General features: G+C 47.5%; 1 protein-coding gene across 4 annotated transcripts in view; it reads right to left on the bottom strand.

Annotated features, from left to right (window-relative positions):
- Nucleotides 1-17,057, bottom strand: part of COL14A1 (collagen type XIV alpha 1 chain) — a 230,554-nt gene extending 213,497 nt beyond the window's left edge. For 3 of the 4 annotated variants that reach the window (XM_069731832.1, XM_069731835.1, XM_069731834.1), the window contains exon 1: nucleotides 16,922-17,057. The gene's annotated coding sequence lies outside the window, so the exon portion shown is untranslated. Of the gene's footprint in view, nucleotides 1-10,033; nucleotides 10,132-16,921 lie in introns of all 4 variants that reach the window. The other variant, XM_069731833.1, reaches the window with a different exon arrangement.
- Nucleotides 17,058-19,961: the final 2,904 nt, after the last annotated feature.

The raw sequence follows: 19,961 nt of genomic DNA, 5'->3' as shown, positions 1-19,961 counted from the left end.
TACTACATCCCACAAGCTCGGCTCTACTACATCCCACAAGCTCAGCTCTACTACATCCCACAAGCTCAGTTCTACTACATCCCACAAGCTCGGCTCTACTACATCCCACAAGCTCGGCTCTACTACATCCCATAAGCTCAATTCTTCTACATCCCACAAGCTCAGCTCTACTACATCCCACAAGCTCAGCTCTACTTCCTCCCCAACAATTTCAGCTCTACTAGATCCCACAAGCTCAGCTCTACTACATCTCACAAGCTCAATTCTTCTACATCCCACAAGTTCAGCACTACTACATCCCACAAGCTCAGCTCTACTACATCCCACTACCTCAGCTCCACAATCTCAGCTCTGCTACATGTATCAACTCTCCCATATCTAATATATAAAGCTGAATGTGTGTGTATGTGTATGTGTGTGTATGTGTGTATGTCCGGGATTGACATCTGCACCGTTGCAGCTACAGCCACAAAATTTTGCACAGTCACACGTCTGGACCCCGAAAGCGTCATAGGCTATGTTGTGAGGCGAAATTTTAACCCCGCGCGTTCCAATTCACCAAACAATTTTGCCCCTATCTACATAATGGGGAAAAAGTGAAAGGAAAAGTGTTTGAGGCAAATTGACAGCTGCCAGATGTGAACAAGGGGGACTTAAAGAATGAGAGCGATGGCGCCAAAGAGTATATACCGTACAGTTGCTAAGGTGCGGCCCCGACATGGGATACTCACCACACACGGGGACACATTTCACCACACATACATCAACCTCGCCACATAAACGTCAAAACACAAAAGTCGCCGCTCAAAACTCGCCACGCGCAAAACTCGCCACATGCAAAACTAGGCTCACGCAAAACTCGCCACACGTGCAAAACTCACCTCATGGAAAACTCACCACATGCAAAGCTTGCACACGCGGAAAAATTGCCACATGCAAAAGTTGCCTCACACAAAACTTGCACATACTCAAAACGCACCACACATAAAACTCACCACGTGCAAAACTCAACATGCGCAAAACTTGCTGCACACAACTTGCTACACTAACCTGTCACATGCAACTCGACACAAAAAGTTGCTACACGCATGTTGCCACACAAAACTCATCTCACAAAAGTCGCTACATGCATGTCGCCACACACAACTCAACACACACAACTTGACACATGAAACTCGCCCTAAAACACACACAAGTCTGGTATTAGCCTTCAAAAATAAAAATCTGATTAATAAGCAGACAAACTACAAGAGCAACAAATGTACCATATAGGAAATACGGCAGCTGTCAGTCACATGACCTGTCTATTATGTGTATGTGTGAGCTAATATATACTGCCAGGGGGGAGGGCTTCCTGTTGGCTGGGGATTTATCAGGCTGCCAATTTAGCTTACAAATACTGAGGTAAAAATACTGACCAAATAACGTGTGAACGCGGTCTAATACAGGAGGAGATGACACACAGATATATACTATATACAGGAGGAGATGACACACAGGTATATACTATATACAGGAGAGATGACACACAGGAATATACTATATACAGGAGCAGATGACACACAGGTATATACTTTATACAGGAGCAGATGACACACAGGTATATACTATATACAGGGGAGATGACACACAGGTATATACTATATACAGGAGGACATGACACAAGTATATACTATATACAGGAGGAGATGACATACAGGTATATACTATATACAGGAGGAGATGACAACCTGGTACATACTATATACAGGGGAGATGACACAGGTACATACTATATACAGGGGCGATGACACACAGGTATATACTATATACAGTGGAGATGACACACAGGTATATACTATATACAGGAGGAGATGACATACAGGTATATATTATATACTGGAGGAGATGACACACGTATATACTGTATACAGGAGCAGATGATACACAGGTATATACTATATACAGGAGATGACTTACAGGTACATACTATATACAGGAGGAGATGACATACGTATATACTATATACAGGAAGAGATGACATACGGGTATATACTATATAAAAGAGGAGATGACACATAGGTATATAGAGGAGGAGATGACATACAGTAGGTATATACTATATACAGGGGAGATGACATACAGGTATCTATATATATAATTGTCTAAGGGTTTTTCTGTCTGTCTGTCTGTCTGTCCTGGAAATCCCACGTCTCTGGCGGCTTCGACCAATCAGCGACGGGCACAGTATCGACGTAGAAATCCCGCGTCTCTGATTGGTCGAGGCCGCCAGGCCTCGACCAATCAGCGACGGGCACAGCGACGATGATGTCATAAAGGACGTAGACATCCCGCGTCTCTGATTGGTCGAGGCCTGGCGACCTCGACCAATCAGCAACGGGCACAGCGACGATGATGTCATAATTGTTGCCATGGCGACGATGATGTCATAAAGGGTGCCTCGACCAATCAGCGACGGGCACAGTCTGCCGCGAATTCTGGAATCATCATTGTCCATATACTACGGGGACATGCATATTCTAGAATACCCGATGCGTTAGAATCGGGCCACAATCTAGTATACTATATACAGGAGATGACATACAGGTATATACTATATATAGGAGGAGATGACATACAGTATATAGTAAATACAGATGAGATGACATACAGGTATATAATATATACAGGAGGAGATGACACATTGGTATATACAATATACAGGAGGAGATGACACACAGCGGGTATATACTATTTACAGGGGAGATGACATACAGGTATATACTATATACATGTGAAGACATACAGGTATATACTATATATAGGAGGAGATGACATACAGGTATATACTATATACAGGGGAGATGACACACAGCAGGTATATACTATATACAGGGGAGATGACATACAGGTATATACTATATACAGGAGATGACATATAGGTGTATACTATATATAAGAGAGATGACAAACATGTATATACTGAGGTGAAAATGAGGGGTGTGAGGTGAAAATGAAGTGTGAGTGAAAAATGAGAGGAGTGAGGAAAATAGTGGAGTGATCAGAAAATGACAGATGTGAGGTCGAAATGACAAGTGTTAGGGGGGAATGAGAGGAGTGAGGGGGAAAATAAGAGGAGTGAGGGGGAAAATGAGAGATGTGAGGGGGAAAATGAGAGGTGTAACAGAGAAAATGAGAGGTGTAATGGAGAAAATAAGAGGTGTAAGGTAGAAAATGAGAGGCATGATGGGAAAATAAGAGACGTGAGGTGCTATAACTAACCACAGATATTTACTATGCCCAGGCAACGCCGGGCTCTTCAGCTAGTATTACATAAATATTGGTTACATTATTAAATGAAATGCAGCAATTTCAGCCCTTAGGGCAGGACACAGAAGCTTTTTGCTTGTGAAACATCATTTTAGAAGCGGATTTATGAGAAATGTGTTGTTTATTGTTTCACTGGATATTTCTGCAAAAGTTGTCTCCTGTAGATGAGTTTGACACAACAATTTACCAATAGGTCAAGTGCCCCAAACGTAAATACCATGGATGAAAAAGCATCACAAGCAGACAAAATAACAAGATGTAGCTCTGCTACATCTGCATGATGGTGAGAGTAATAATAATTAAGTTGAATAACTATATGATTCTGAGTTGAATCCTGTAGTTAGCTCCAGAGCTGAACTCACTATTCTGCTGGTGCAGTCACTGTGTACATACATTACTGATCCTGAGTTAAATCCTGTATTATACCCCAGAGCTGCACTCACTATTCTGCTGGTGCCGTCACTGTGTACATAAAAAAGGGGGTGGACAAAAGTATTGGCACCGCTCGAAAAATCTTGTGATGCTTCTCTAATTAGTGTAATTAACGGCACCTGTAACTTACATGTGGCACCTAACAGGTGTTGGCAATAACTAAATCTCACTTGCAGCCAGTTGACATGGATTAAAGTTGACTCAACCTCTGTCCTGAGTCCTTGTATGTACCACATTAAGCATGGAGAAAAGAAAAGACCAAAGAACTGTCTGAGGACTTGAGAAACCAAATTGTGAGGAAGCATGAGCAATCTCAAGGCTACAAGTCCATCTCCAAAGACCTGAATGTTCCTGTGTCTACCGTGTGCAGTATCTTCAAGAAGTTTAAAGTCCATGGCACTGTGGCTAACCTCCCTAGATGTGGACGGAAAAGAAAAATTGACAAGAGATTTCAACGCAAGATTGTGCGGATGTTGGATAAAGAACCTCGACTAACGTCCAAACAAGTTCAAGCTGCCCTGCAGTCCGAGGGTACAAGTGTCAACCCGTGCTATCCGTCGGCATCTGAATGAAAAGGGACTGTATGGTAGGAGACCCAGGATGACCCCACTTCTTACCCCGAGACATAAAAAAGCCAGGCTGGAGTTTGCCAAAACATTCCTGAAAAAGCCTAAAACGTTTTGGAAGAATGTTCTCTGGTCAGATGAGACAAAAGTAGAGCTTTTTGGGCAAAGGCATCAACATAGAGTTTACAGGAGAAAAAAAGAGGCATTCAAAGAAAAGAACACTGTCCCTACAGTCAAACATGGTGGAGGTTCCCTGACGTTTTGGGGTTGCTTTGCTGCCTCTGGCACTGGACTGCTTGACCGTGTGCATGGCATTATGAAGTCTGAAAACTACCAACAAATTTTGCAGCATAATGTAGGGCCCAGTGTGAGAAAGCTGGGTCTCCCTCAGAGGTCATGGGTCTTCCAGCAGGACAATGACCCAAAACACACTTCAAAAAGCACTAGAAAATGGTTTGAGAGAAAGCACTGTAGACTTCTAAGGTGGCCAGCAATGAGTCCAGACCTGAATCCCATAGAACACCTGTGGAGAGATCTAAAAATGGCAGTTTGGAGAAGGCAGCCTTCAAATATCAGGGACCTGGAGCAGTTTGCCAAAGAATGGTCTAAAATTCCAGCAGAGCATTGTAAGAAACTCATTGATGGTTACCGGAAGTGGTTGGTCGCAGTTATTTTGGCTAAAGGTTGTGCAACCAAGTATTAGGCTGAGGGTGCCAATACTTTTGTCTGGCCCATTTTTGGAGTTTTGTGTGAAATGATCAATGTTTTGCTCTTTGCTTCATTCTCTTTTGTGTTTTTTCATTTAAGACAAATTAAATGAAGATAATACCAAAGAATTTGTGATTGCAATCATTTTCAGGAAGAAACTGAGTATTATTTGACAGTTAGACCGCACATGGAGTACTGTGTCCAGTTTTGGGCACCGGTGCTCAGGAAGGATATAATGGAACTAGAGAGAGTACAAAGGAGGGCAACAAAATTAATAAAGGGGATGGGAGAACTACAATACCCAGATAGATTAGCGAAATTAGGATTATTTAGTCTAGAAAAAAGACGACTGAGGGGCGATCTAATAACCATGTATAAGTATATAAGGGGACAATACAAATATCTCGCTGAGGATCTGTTTATACCAAGGAAGGTGACGGGCACAAGGGGGCATTCTTTGCGTCTGGAGGAGAGAAGGTTTTTCCACCAACATAGAAGAGGATTCTTTACTGTTAGGGCAGTGAGAATCTGGAATTGCTTGCCTGAGGAGGTGGTGATGGCGAACTCAGTCGAGGGGTTCAAGAGAGGCCTGGATGTCTTCCTGGAGCAGAACAATATTGTATCATACAATTATTAGGTTCTGTAGAAGGACGTAGATCTGGGGATTTATTATGATGGAATATAGGCTGAACTGGATGGACAAATGTCTTTTTTCGGCCTTACTAACTATGTTACTATGTAGAATTGCAGGGGTCAATACTTTTGGCCACAACTGTACATCCTGTATTATACTCCAGAGCTGCACTCACTATTCTGCTGGTGCAGTCACTGTGTACATACATTACATTACTGATCCTGAGTTACATCCTGTATTATACCCCAGAGCTGCACTCACTATTCTGCTGGTGCAGTCACTGTGTACATTCATTACATTACTGATCCTCAGTTACATCCTGTATTATTCCCCAGAGCTGCACTCACTATTCTGCTGGTGCAGTCACTGAGTACATACATTACATTACTTATCCTGCGTTACATCCTGTATGATACTCCAGAGCTGCACTCACTATTCTGCTGGTGCAGTCACTGTGTACATTCATTACATTACTGATCCTCAGTTACATCCTGTATTATAACCCAGAGTTGCACTCACTATTCTGCTGGTGCAGTCACAGTGTACATACAGTACATTACTGATCCTGAGTTACATCCTGTATTATACCCCAGAGCTGCACTCACTATTCTGCTGGTGCAGTCACTGTGTACATACATTACATTACTGATCCTGAGTTACATCCTGTATCTCTTTTTATTATAAAAGTACAAAACAAAACTTACAGGCAAAGCTTACAGACAAACTCAATAACAAAACAAATTATTTACAATCCCCAAAAAGTCCAATGTCCAGCAGATTTATACAAACAAAATGTTCCTCCATTTCATTAATACCCCCAGCAAGGGAAGAGACCTCAACCTATATCCTTTTTCCCCCTCATACACACATACCCATGCATTCATCCCTAGAAAAATAAACAAGTCGGCCAACTGCCCTAAACAAAGTAAATAGGCCACCTGGCCGAACTTAATCATATATTTTTATATATTTTTTATTTTATATATTTTTTTATAATTTTTTTTTTTTTTCCTCCTAAACTATACCACCACCATTCCCCCAAAGGTCCCACGAAAGTTTGTGGCCTATCACACCAGGTCCCACGAGAGTTTGTGGCCTATCACACCAGGTCCCACCAAAGTTTGTGGCCTTTCCTATACAGCAAGGTCCATAAAAGTTTATGGCCTTTTTTTTCCTCTTCTTGGCATCCCGCCGGACGTCCATTCTCCAAAACCCATTCCCCCACCCCCCAAGAAACCCCCCACCCCACCTAAACTAAATCCCCCTACACACATCATAGTACACATGTAACATATATATATATATATATATATATATATATATATATATATATATATATATATATATATATATATATATACAACCTTATAATAACATATCAATAATAACATAATAACATAATAATAATAACCAGTACACACCTTCACCATGACCAAAGAACAGGCCCAAGTTCAATGCTTGCAAGCCCTATACCCAGGTTACCAATTACAAAACAAAAATCTGTGAGTGAGGGTTACAGCCCACCACCAGGAACTGGAGACCAGAGGCTCTCACCCTAATCTACCGCACATCACCCTGACCCTCCCTAACAACACAAAAGAGAAAATCCTGTCCCTATAGCCCTACCAATCTCTCCCTACCTGCCCCTATCTGTCCCTCACTGACCCTCACTACCAACCAAATACTAACTACCTGTCCCTAAAGACTGTCCCTACACATCTATCTGACCCTACAAAATAAAAAGATAAAAAAGACTAACTCAACGCTATCACAGGCACACAGAACCTAACTCTCCCTAGGGCACATTAAAGGAGAAACCCCTCCATAGAAGAGAGGCCCTCCCTGCACCCAGCCTCTCAAGCTCCAGCACGCGCACTTTTGCCAGGTCACCCAGGATGTTCCTAATCACCTCTTCCCCGGGGAGGACTTTCCGTTGAGTAGACACTAGACACCGTGCATTCCACGTGTGGAACCTAGTTACTAAACTAACTAAGAAAACAGTGCCCCGATCTCGGCCACCAATGGACCTGAATGCCCCATAGGCCCACTCCGCATTGGAAAGGCCTGCCAGCCTGGGCCAGCCAATGGAAGCACCCACCCTGCTATAGACCTCTGTATTAAAGGGACACTGAAGCAGGAAATGCTCCATGCTTTCAAGCATGCCGCCACACTCCTCGCGGGGACAATCCCGGTCATCAGAGCGTCTGCACTTCAGGTTGTCCCTCACATACAGCTTCCCATGGAAGCAGCGCCAAGCCAAGTCCCAAAACTTCAAGGGGATCCGCTTAGAGTTCAATAACCCGAGCCCCACCTCCAGATCCCAGCTTGGGCAATCCCTGAGCGCCATGGGCTTCTGAAAGTGGGTCAACAGGACCCTATTGTCAAGAAACCTTCTCAACATGGTCCTGATCTCCCACACTCCCAGACCCCAGCGACGGATCACCTTCAGAACTGGGGTAGCATAAGCCGGAAGATGCCCATGAGGTGTACGAAGGTCCTTCACCTGCCCTCCTGTCTCCCATTCCTGGAAGAAAGGCCGAAACCACCCCCTACAGGAGAATACCCACAGAGGAGCCCTCTCTAACCAGAGGTTGGCGATGTTTGCCTTAAGAAAGGTGTTTACTAGAAACACCACTGGGTTGACCATACCCAACCCTCCTAGTCTCCTCGTGCGGTACGTGACCTCCCTCTTGATTAGGTTCAGCCTATTTCCCCATAATAATTGGAAAAACAGGCTGTAAACCCGTGTCCAAAGAGGCTCTGGCAAGATGCAGACGCTGCCCAGATATATTAGCAAAGGAAGCAAATAGCCCTTGGCAAGACTAACCCTTTCCCTTAGGGTCAAAGACCAACCCTTCCACTGATTCACCTTCTGAGCGGCAATCTTAAGTCTGCCCTCCCAGTTTTGCTGGGGATAGTCCCCCGAGCCGAAACTGATGCCTAATATTTTTGCTGTGGCCTGAGGCCCTGGAAGGGTGTCCGGGAGATCAAAACTTGGATCTCCCCCTCCCAGCCAGAGACTCTCACACTTGTCCCGGTTGATCATGGATACGGATGCCACCGAGTAGCGTTCAACCTCAGACATCACCCAATCTGCCTCCTCTCTCGAGGATACAAAAAGGGAAACATCGTCAGCGTACGCCACTACCCTCAAGGCGGCCTCAGGATCCGCCTGGTCCATCCCGACTCCCACCAACGGTCCACGATCCACCCTCCTTAAAAGGGGGTCGATCGCAAACACGTATAACAGTGGGCTCAGAGGACAGCCCTGGCGGACACCAGACCTCACCTCAAAAGGGTGTCCGACCCAACCGTTCACGAGCGGAAAAGTCTCTGCCCCATTGTATAAAACTCTCAACCAATCAACAAACCTCCCAGGCAGACCATATCTCAGAAGGACGGACCAGAGGTACTCATGGTTAACCCGGTCAAAGGCCTTCGCCTGATCTAAGGACAGCAAGTACCCCTTCCAGTGACCTGCCCTGCCCTGCTCCACTGCCTCCCGGACACCGAGCACAGCACTAAATGTACTGCGGCCTGGAACAGAGCAGTGCTGGGCCCCCGAAAGGAGCCGGGGCGCAAACTGCACCAACCGATTAAAAAGCACCTTTGCCAGAACCTTTCGGTCCGTATTGAGAAGCGCTATGGGACGCCAATTCTCAATACGGGACGAGTCTTTACCCTTTGACAGGATAATCAGGGCTGACTTCTTCATTGAACTGGGCAGAATGTCCGAGGAGAGACAGTCATTAAACATCTCAGTCAAGAGGGGGACCAAAGAGTCCCTAAAAGTCTTGTAGAACTCGGATGTTAAGCCATCCGGACCGGGCGACTTTTTGGGCCGGAGCCCATCAATCGCCCGTCTCACTTCCTCTTCCCTGATTGCTTCTGTCAAAACATGAAGAGAGGGGTCATCCCCTGGCTCAGGGATGGTTTCAGTCAGGAAAGCCGACATCTCATCTCGATCAGGATCCCTCCTCCCCAAGAGGTGCAAGTAGAAGGATCTGACCACCTCCAGAATCCCCGATTTGGATCTGTTCAGGGACCCCGTACTGTCAATCAGTCCTCTCACCATCTTACAATTCACTGACAACCTGCAGTTTCTGTAAGGGTCGGGCGAGCGGTACCTCCCGAAATCCCTCTCAAAAACCAAGGATGTGTGCCTATCATACTGGCACCCCTTGAGCAAGGTCTTCACCCTGGAGATTTCCTCTCGGTCCCCTCCAGTCGAGACGAGCTGCTCGAGTTTCCTCCCCAGCTCCCGATACAGGCGGTACCTGTTCAGGCCCCTGAGGCTCGAGAGCTGACGGAAGAACCCCGCGACCCTTCTTTTGAAGATCTCCCACCACTCAGACTTACTGCTACAAAGACCCAAGAGAGGTACCTGGCTCTGAAGAAATTCCTCAAAGGACTGTCTTACTTCCGCCTCTTCCAGAAGGGACGAATTCAGCTTCCATAGGCCTCTCCCCATGTGGGGGGTCTCTGTAACATTCAAAGTAAAGAAAATGAAACAGTGATCGGAGAACTCCACCTCAACAGCGGACACTGCAGAAGAGACGGCTTCCTCCTTTAAAAAAAACCTATCTATCCTAGACCTACTGCTTCCCCTAAAAAAGGTGAAACCCCCGTGACCTGGGGTGTGCCGGATGTGGACATCCACCAGGCGAGCTTCGCTTACTATGCTATTCAAGGCTACGCTATCATAAGCCAGCCGGTCTCCGGGGCCTCCCCTATCACGGAGTCTGGTTACAGTATTAAAATCCCCACCAAAGACCACCTGCCGGCTTGTAAAAAGATAGGGCTTGATCCTCAGGAAGAGACATTTACGGTCCCACTTAGATTGCGGGCCATAGATATTGATGAGCCGAAGCTCCTGTCCCCTCATGAAGACGTCAAGGACCAAACATCTCCCCATTTCTACCTCAATCACCCGTCTGCATTCCACCTCCGCGGTCTTAAAAAGGACCGCTACCCCGCTATACGGCTCGGCCGCAAGAGACCAGTATGAGGGCCCACTCCTCCATTCCCTCTTTGCTTTATAGATGGACCCCAGGTCCGTTAGTCTGGTCTCCTGCAAAAATAAAATATCAGCCTCAACCCGGGTGAAAAAATCAAAGGCCGTAAATCTAGCCATATCTGACTTTATGCTGGCGACATTAATTGACGCCAGAGTCAACGGGGTAGGTTCCGCCATCATGGGTGATTGAGTTAGATGGCCTGTTTTTTAACCGTACCCCCTGATTTCCTCTTCCCCTCTGAGGAGGAGCCCGACTCACCCCTCCTCTTTAAAGACACCGAGGTGTCCATATCCTCCTTTACAGTACTGGACTTCCCAGAAATAGATTCCTCGCCCCTGGACCCCGAGGTAGTCCCCCCCCCAAAGGAGTGTGAATCCCCCGGAGGACAGACCTCACCATTCCCCAAAGGCACCCCAGATGTTGCGTCCGGCCCCTCACCCCCGACCTCCGACACAGCAGAGTCATCGAGGGCTTGGAACCGATTGGAGAGGGGGATCAGAGGGGAGTCGGTGAGCCCTTCCGTAGGCACCCCAGTGGCCAGGGGGGGGGCTTAGATTTTTTAGCCTTGTTCTTCTTCTTCTTCCGACTCTTACCGGTACGATTGTCACCCGTTTTTTTAGGCTGCTCCACCACCTCTTCATCCAGACTTTCATACTGGGAAGAGTTATCAGAAGCAGCCAACTCCTCCCTCTCCATCCTCCGGATCTCCTCGCTCACCGCCTTCTCCCCCAGGGCCTCAGAGGCTTCGGCTGCCGCGTCCAGGCTGGGGGCAGTCATCACCCCAGTTGCCTGAGGCTTATCCTGCCCCCTGCCCTTACGGCGCCTCACCTGTTGCCACTGGTGGGCAGATGTACCAGCCTCGCCTTTCCTCACTGACCCCTCAGCTCCCCTCAAGCCTCCACCCTCAGCCCCAGCAGAAGCTGCACCACCAGGGACCCCCCCGGGGCTCCCCCCTGCCGGGCCAGAGATGGTGCTGGAAAAGGAACGGGGGCAGAGGCTATACGGGTGACCTAGGTCACCACACAGGTGACACCTAATGTCACCACAGGCTGCGGCAAGATGGCCTACCCCGCCACACAAGGCACATTTCTGCACCTTGCAGCCTGCGCTGAAGTGGCGGGGATCACCGCACCTGTGGCAGACCTTCGGTTGCCCCTGGTAGAAGATCTGGATTCTGTCCCTCCCCAGAAATGCTGAGGAGGGGATGTGGGTGACCGTACCTCCTGAAACCTTCAACTTTACCATGAAGGTCCAGCCCCCTGACCAAATGCCAAACTCGTCCCTATTTTTCTTAGGGACCTCGGTGACTTCCCCATAACGGGAAAGCCACGTCATTATGTCGACCCCAGAGAGTGACTCGTTACTTGTCAGAACGGTCACCCTCTTTACACTATTTTGACGAGACACCGCCTGCACGGCAAAGTCTCGCCAACCGGGCTCCCCCTTTGCCAGTTCAAAATTCGACCAGAAAAGCTCCAAGCCCTCCGGCCGAACAAAACTGACATCGAAGAAGGAGGTGCCAAACGGATGAATCAGGGCAAAGATGTCCGTTGTCCTGAAGTCCATGTTCAGAAGGAGCTCCACAACCCTCGCCCTTGGCGGGCACGCTTCACTGCCCCTCCACCGAAGACGGACCACACTCCGCCTGGCCACCCCCTGCCCGGCTGTCGGGAGGGACCAAACCGTTTCCCCTTCCCTTTTATCTTGGAAGGCAGCCAGGCCGTGTCTATCCAGCCAAAAGGCCAAGTCCACCACTCTTCCCTCTACTTCGATCGTCCGTTCTCCCTTTTTGAGGGCCTCCAGGAAACGGCGCCGCAAGACGCTATCCCTGAGGTCCAGAGGCGAGGAAACCCCTTGATTAGGCCCCGAGGCTCCAGCCACCACCCCCGAATAACTCAGAGGACCTGTGGCCGGGGGGGCAGATGGACCGGCCCCCTCCCCACTTCTCCCACTACCATCAGACACCGTACTCACACTTGCCACGATATTCACACTTGCCACCTCAGACGCACTGCCACTCGCATCCTCAACCACAGACACTTCCATACCCGCACCCTCCTCATCCACTCCATCAGTCACCGCACTCTCACTCACATGCACACTGGGGTCAGTATTATTTTGCCTCACCTTTTGGGTATTTCCAGGTTTTGTTTTCCCACTGCTACCGCCACCTACTGGTGGCATCTTCCCTGCTGGGGGGTTTGGCACACACAGTGCTACTGTCCCTTTAAGAGTCCTGCTGCCATTGGTTTTAAGCAGCACTGTCTGACTTTCCACCACAGCAGGCACAGAGCTTCCTCCTTCACTGGCAGGTAGGAAGTCAGGAGCAGACCCGCCTCCAGCTCCATCCCGCCTCGTGGCCGGAGCCCCCACCGCAGGTAAGCCCCCCGACACAGGGGACCCCGCCAGGCAGGCGCCCTTGCTGCTATCTGCTGCAGCTGCAGTTCCTGCACCATTGCTGACCGCAGCTAAGACCATTTTTTTTTCTTTTGCTTTGGAAACCACGCCCCCAGCCTTCAGCTGCACAGCACAGCTATCCAAAGCTGCTCCTACATGGGCAGCGGGTGCCGAGGAGGCCACGCCCCCTGAGACCGGCCGCAGCGGGACCCCCAGAGCCGACCCAGAGCTGGATCCACCCCCAGGAATCCCCCCAGCGGTACCAGTCCCCCGAGGCACAGCACCCCCCACCACCACACCCTGGGCCACAAACAGCCTGGCCACAGCAACTCCAGCGGATGGCCCCAGGCTAGGCCACTCCCCCTCAGCATCCACCAGCGGCGGTGCCCCCAATGCAGGAGACCCTGACTTCACCGCAGACCCCGCCGGGGGAGCTTCCACCATTTTCTTTTTATGAGCCTGTTCAGCCGGAGCCGCAGGCCCCTGCCCCTTTACTTTACTAGGTGCCTGGGTCCCCAGAAGCGATCCAGCTTTAACGGATCCGTAAGTGGGGGACCTGGACACCCCAGCGCTCACCGCCGGAGATGCGGTCCCGGCTGTCACTCTCTTGCCCACCACTGGGCCACCCTCCACATCATGCTCCATATCAGACACATCACTACCCCCTCCGTTACCACAAACAGAGGCAGCGCCCTGCGTGTCATGGCCTGTAATCTCCCCGCTCCCTCGCTGCGGACCCACAACAGAGGCCGAGCCGGGGTGGGTAGCGGGTGCCGCACAGCGGGACCGGGGGGCCCCAGAGAGGGGGACATACACAAATTTCTGCACAGTTGATGTTTTCTGCTTATTCCTTTTCTTGGCCTTTCTCTTCATCCCCCTCCTGGTTGCCTCGTCCTCGCAGATCTCATCCCCGAACCTCAGCTGGTTAAAACGGATCCGGGACTCGATCTGCCGGATCTGCTGCATGACGAGGCAGCCCCCCTCACTGCTACTACTCCCACCATCCTCATCCTCCCCCTCGCTCCCGCTGTCCCCTGAAGGGCCAGAATCTGATGGGAGAGCCACCTGCTCGGGGGCTATCCCGCTATGCGACGCCTGGAGATCTCTTACCAGGCGGTGGGTAGGGCACGACCTCCTCCTCACATACCTCTTCCTCATCATCCTCCTCCACCACCTCCTCCACCACCTGGCCGGAGCTCCTTGACCCCTCCAGAGCCCCACCGGCCATGGCTCTGAACCGGTCATCGTTCTCCAGCTTTTCACGGAAGGGCCCGCTGCCATCTAAGATCTCACATCTCCGGCTTTCCAGGTCTTGTATGGATTTCTTGATCTTCTTGACCGCGGCGGATAGCTCGGCCTTCTTATTGCCGGAGGCCCTGTCAGACCTCTCCTTAGCTACCCTCAACTCCCCCCAGAGGGATTTTAGCTTCCTTGAGGCGTCCTTATACTCGCAGAGGTGCGCATGGACGCGGGAACCATAGACCAGGGCGGATTCTCTAGCCGCCTTGGTGCCCCAACCAAGAGGCACCGCTGCAGCACCCCTGCTCGTACTCGGCCTACCTCCGGGGGAATGACCCGCCGCGGCCTCAGGGGTCCTCCGGGTCTTCATGTTGGATCCTTGGCCAGATCTTGTGGCCCTAGCCAGAGTTGGAGTCCTCCCATCCCCCGCCGACTTGGACCGGGAGGTGGGAGCCGGGGGCTCAGCCCCAGAGGCCAGTCCCAAAATGAGCCTTCTTTCCTGGGAAGGGGGCAGACAAAAAGTCCTGGATGGAAAACTTTACCTCCCTTCCCAGGAGCTCTCTCTAGGCAGCACACAGAGCACACGGCAAACAGGCTCCGCCTCTTCCTGTATGACACTCCAGAGCTGCACTCACTATTCTGCTGGTGCAGTCACTGTGTACATACATTACATTACTGATCCTGAGTTACCTCCTGTATTATTCCCCAGAGCTGCACTCACTATTCTGCTGGAGCAGTCACTGTGTACATACATTACATTACTGATCCTGAGTTACATCCTGTATGATTCCCCAGAGCTGAACTCACTATTCTGCTGGTGCAGTCACTGAGTACAGACATTTCTGGTGACCATGTCCTGACAAGCTCTGGAGACTCCGGTGCTGTAATCCATGTGCTGATACCTACAGATCGATGTGTCAGGCGCAGGAGATGGGCGCGGGGCGGAGGAGCTTCCACACATTCATCAGTGACACTTACTGACGAGTGGATTCTCAGATTTGTAGCTTGAGGACAAAACACCTTTCTTAGTGGAATTCTTAAGGAAACATTCATCTCTCTCTTCAGGTGGAGCAATAAACCTGTGTCACCCAGAGCAGCAGATATTAGGACCTGATGGAGCCGGGAATATTATTACTCTCCTCTAAGATCGGAGCAGATAAATGCCCTGAGTATGGGAATCTGTCCATTCTGCATTACCGCCATGTAAGATAAGAGCCCGACCAGTGCAAACAGCGGCATTGTGGGGTCTGTCACTGAGCCCAGGAAATCCCATGGAGGGCGGACAATGGCGCAGAGCTGAGACTGTCGTTTGGGCTAATAGTATGACAACGACGGCTACACTATCTGCACCAAGCCGGACCCCAGACACAAACTGACCCTCCTCATAGGGAAAGGTCAGTAATGAACCATCTGTCACAAAGTCCAAAAAATGCAAAGTCCATAATAGTCTCCTACCGACCGGCGGAGGAAGACAACGGGGCCACAAGAGCATCACACAGTGCGCTCAGATATAGCAGAGCCGACGGGCATGGGCCTGTGGTGGCCATTACTGGGAGCCAGCGTCCTGCTGACGGAGTGCACAACTCCAGAGTCCATCACTGTCAGCAGGTCTGAGGCAGAAGACGACACACAGCTGGGAAATTATACACAAATATAATAAATGAATAAATAGAATAAAGGGGAACGATGATCGGTGGCGGCCGACGTGTGAGAGCCCGAGTGAGGGTGAGAATGAGGCTGTACCGGACCCCCGGGCCCTGCAGGGAGCGAGAGCCCACCTCATTCACTGACACTGGGCTGCAATGCAGTACTATTATCCATCTATTATCATCTATTATCTGTCTATTATATATCTATTATCATCTATTATCTGTCTATTATATATATATATATATTATCTGTCTATTATATCTATTATCTATCATCTATTTATTATCTATCCATTATCATCTATTATCTATTATCTGTCTATCTATTATATATCTATTATCTATCATCTATTTATTATCTATCATCTATCTATTATATATCTATCGTCTATCTACCGGTATCTATTATATATCTATTATCTATCTATTATTATCTATCTATGATCTATCTATCTATTATCTATTATTATTATCTATTATCTATCTATTATCTATCTATTTATTATCTATATATTATCTATCTATCTATCGATCTATTTATTATCCATTATCTATTTATTATCTATCATATATTATCTATTTATTATCTATCATATATTATCTATTTATTATCTAACTATACATTATCTATCTGGAAAAACTATATTAAAAATCAGCAGGACTAAATGCAGGGTGCGGAGCCTCACAGGTGCAGAGCAGTCCTTCCATAGAAATCACAATGCCCTTCATTAGCTCATACGGTGACATTTGGGTCCTGGGTTCAGACCTTTTTCAAGCAGTTACAACAGTGCATGTGCAGAGTATTTAAGGCAACCAACTTGTCAAAACATTTGGCAGCGATGTGACAGTCATGATTACTATCCAAGTCATATTGCCAGCAGTCCTATGTAAAAGCACAGATATGACCTGGCAGTCCCAGCATTAGCTCCCCGTGCCCCCCACACATCACACGCGGCCCGGATGTCTCACCTGTAACTTCATTAGTGATTATTAGCTGTGGAAGGTTCCGACTCCTCCAGAGGTCGTCCTGGGCCCCTCAGGGTGATGTGTGAGGGTCCTTCCCCGGCAGCTGCTCTGCACTGGGTCTGATAGAGAAGTGGGAAGAGGGAAGAGGCAGCAGCGGCCAATTATACCATAGAAGGTGGATGGAGGGAGCAGCAGCTAATCCCTGGGGCCGCCCCTCCTCCACAGGCACCCCCCAGCCCTGAATGATGGGACCCCCGACCGTCCTCTCCCCTCCACACAGGTGCAAGTGGGAATATAGAGCAAAAGAATTATGGAAAAAATATAGATAATAAGACATTAGATGAATTCAGTATATTTATGGAATCACTTTAAGCCCCTTTGGCTCTTGTCTGCTTAATTTGGCTTTTTTTGGAGACTATACCACTGACCCCTACCCCAAAGAATTATGGGGAGTCCGAGGGGGAGAACTGAGCTCTTCTAGCACCTCTGGAACATCATTCTGGGCAGGACATATGATTGGAGATTGATGGCAGATGCTAAAAAAAAAAGTACAAACTACTTGTTACGAACATGAATTTTTTTTTTATCATTTACCTAGTGTTAATGCCGCTGTTCTCCTGATTCCGGCGATGTTTTTCTTTTGTTCCTGCGCCTCTCCGTTCCTGAGATATGGCCACTTATTCCATTAGCCAAAAGGGAGTCGTCCTAAAGTCAACGCCCACAGATAAAGGCTGAGGACCACACCCACTTGTCTTAAAAGACTAGATTTAAACACAGGGAGGCGGAGGCCATATCTCAGGAATGGAGAGGCGCAGGAACAAAAGAAAAACATCGCCGGATTCAGGAGAACAGCGGCATTTACACAAGTAAATATATATTGTCAAGTGACAGGTCCGCTTTAATGGAATCTAGGGCACAGATGCAGAAGTAGCAGAGCTGAGTTTGTTGTATGCAACAATATAGTTGCATAATATGGTTAAGAAAATAAATGGTATTGTATGGTGGTATTATTAGACCGTTATATGGCAGGATTATTGAGGCACTATATAACTTTATTTTATAACTCTATATTGAGGTAGCAATTTTATATGTATGGTATGGTATGATGGTATTATTAGGGCACTATGTGTCAGTATTACCAAGGCATTATATAGATCTATTACTTGGGTATTGTGGTTGGCATTATTGACATTATTTTGTGCATTGTATGGTGGTATTATATGTCAGTATTATTGAGGCTCTGGTCAGCTATTATTTGAGTATTGCGGTGGTTTTTTTGTTTACTGTATGGTGCTATTTTTTGGACTCTGCGATAATATTTTTGAGGCATTTTATAGCTCTGATATTTGGGTGTTGCAGTGGTACGTTCTGTGTAATATATGGTGGTATAATTAGGATTTGATAAGGAAGTATTAGTGTGTTATTATTTGAATATTGTGTGGCCATTATTTTGTACAATGTATGGTGGTATTATTGGGGCTCTATATGGCATTATATCTGTGTCACTATATGCCTCTATTATTGGGTATGGAGGTAACATTATTTTTTACAATATATGGTGGTATTATTATGGCTGTATATGACATTATTTCTATGGCACCATATAGCATTTTTATTGGGTATGGTGGTGGCATTATTTTATACAATGTATGGTGGTTTTATTGGGGCTCTAAATTGCATTATTTCTATGGCACTATATAGCACTATTAGTTGCGTATTGAGTTGCCATTATTTTTTACAATATACGGTGGTATTAGTGGGGCTCTATAAGTCATTATGTCTATGCTGCATTATTTGGGCATGGTGGCATTATTTTTTACAATGTTTGGTGGTATTATTGGGGGCTCTACAGTTGTGCTCAAAAGTGTACATACTCCAGCAGAATTTTAGCTTTCTTGGCCTTTATTCAGAGAATATGAACGGTAACACAAAAACTTTTTCTCCACTCATGGTTAGCGGTTGGGTGAAGCCATTTATTGTCAAACTACTGTGTTTTCTCTTTTCAAATCATAATGACAACACAAAACATCCAAATGACTCTGATCAAAAGTTCACATACCCCATTTCTTAATACCATGTATTGCTCCCTCTATCATCAATGACAGCTTAAAGTCTTTTGTGGTAGTTGTGGATGAGGTTCTTTATTTTCTCAGATGGTAAAACTGTCCATTCTACTTGGCAAAAAGCCTCCAGTTCCTGTAAATTCCTGGGCTGTCTAGCATGAACTGCACACTTGAGATCTCCCCAGAGAGGCTCAATGATATTGAGGTCAGGAGACTGAGATGGCCACTACAGAACCTTCACTTTGTTCTGCTGTAGCCAATGACAGGTTGACTTGGCCTTGTGCTTTAGATCATTGTCATGTTGGAACTTCCAAGTACATGCCATGCGCAGCTTCCGAGCAGATGAGTGCAAATTTGTCTCCAGTATTTGCTGATAATGTGCTGCATTCATCTTTCCTTCAACTTTTACCAAGTTTCCCGTGCCTTTGTAGCTCACACATCCCTAAAACATCAGCGATCCACCTCCGTGCTTTACAGTAGGAATGGTGTTCCTTTCATCATAGGTCTTGTTGACCTCTCTCCAAATGTAACCTTTATGGTTGTGGCCAAAAAGTTCAATTTTGGTCTCATCACTCCAAATGACCTTGTTCCAGAAGTTTTGAGGCTTGTCTCTGTCCTGTTTTGCGTATTGTAGGTGACATACTCTGTGGCATTTGCTCAGTAATGGCTTTCTTCTGGTGACTCGACCATGCAGCCCATTTTTCTTCAAGTGCCTCCTTATTGTGTGTTAAGAAACCAGATTGTATCTTAATTTCCCAGACAACCATGTTTTTGCAAACCAAAAGAACTGGCTTTTTTTATCTGTATATTGGCTTGTGAATTTAAGTGCTTATGTCTGGTGGGTCAAGAAGACAGACTTGCCAACTGATATACTATCTAACATACTGTGTAAAGGTACCGTTACACTAAGCGACTTACCAACGATCACGACCAGCGATACGACCTGGCCGTGATCGTTGGTAAGTCGTTTTGTGGTCGCT

This window comes from Ranitomeya imitator, chromosome 6 (assembly GCF_032444005.1).
Source record: "Ranitomeya imitator isolate aRanImi1 chromosome 6, aRanImi1.pri, whole genome shotgun sequence".
Taxonomy (NCBI): domain Eukaryota; kingdom Metazoa; phylum Chordata; class Amphibia; order Anura; family Dendrobatidae; genus Ranitomeya; species Ranitomeya imitator.
This window is presented reverse-complemented; position numbering and strand designations above follow the sequence as displayed.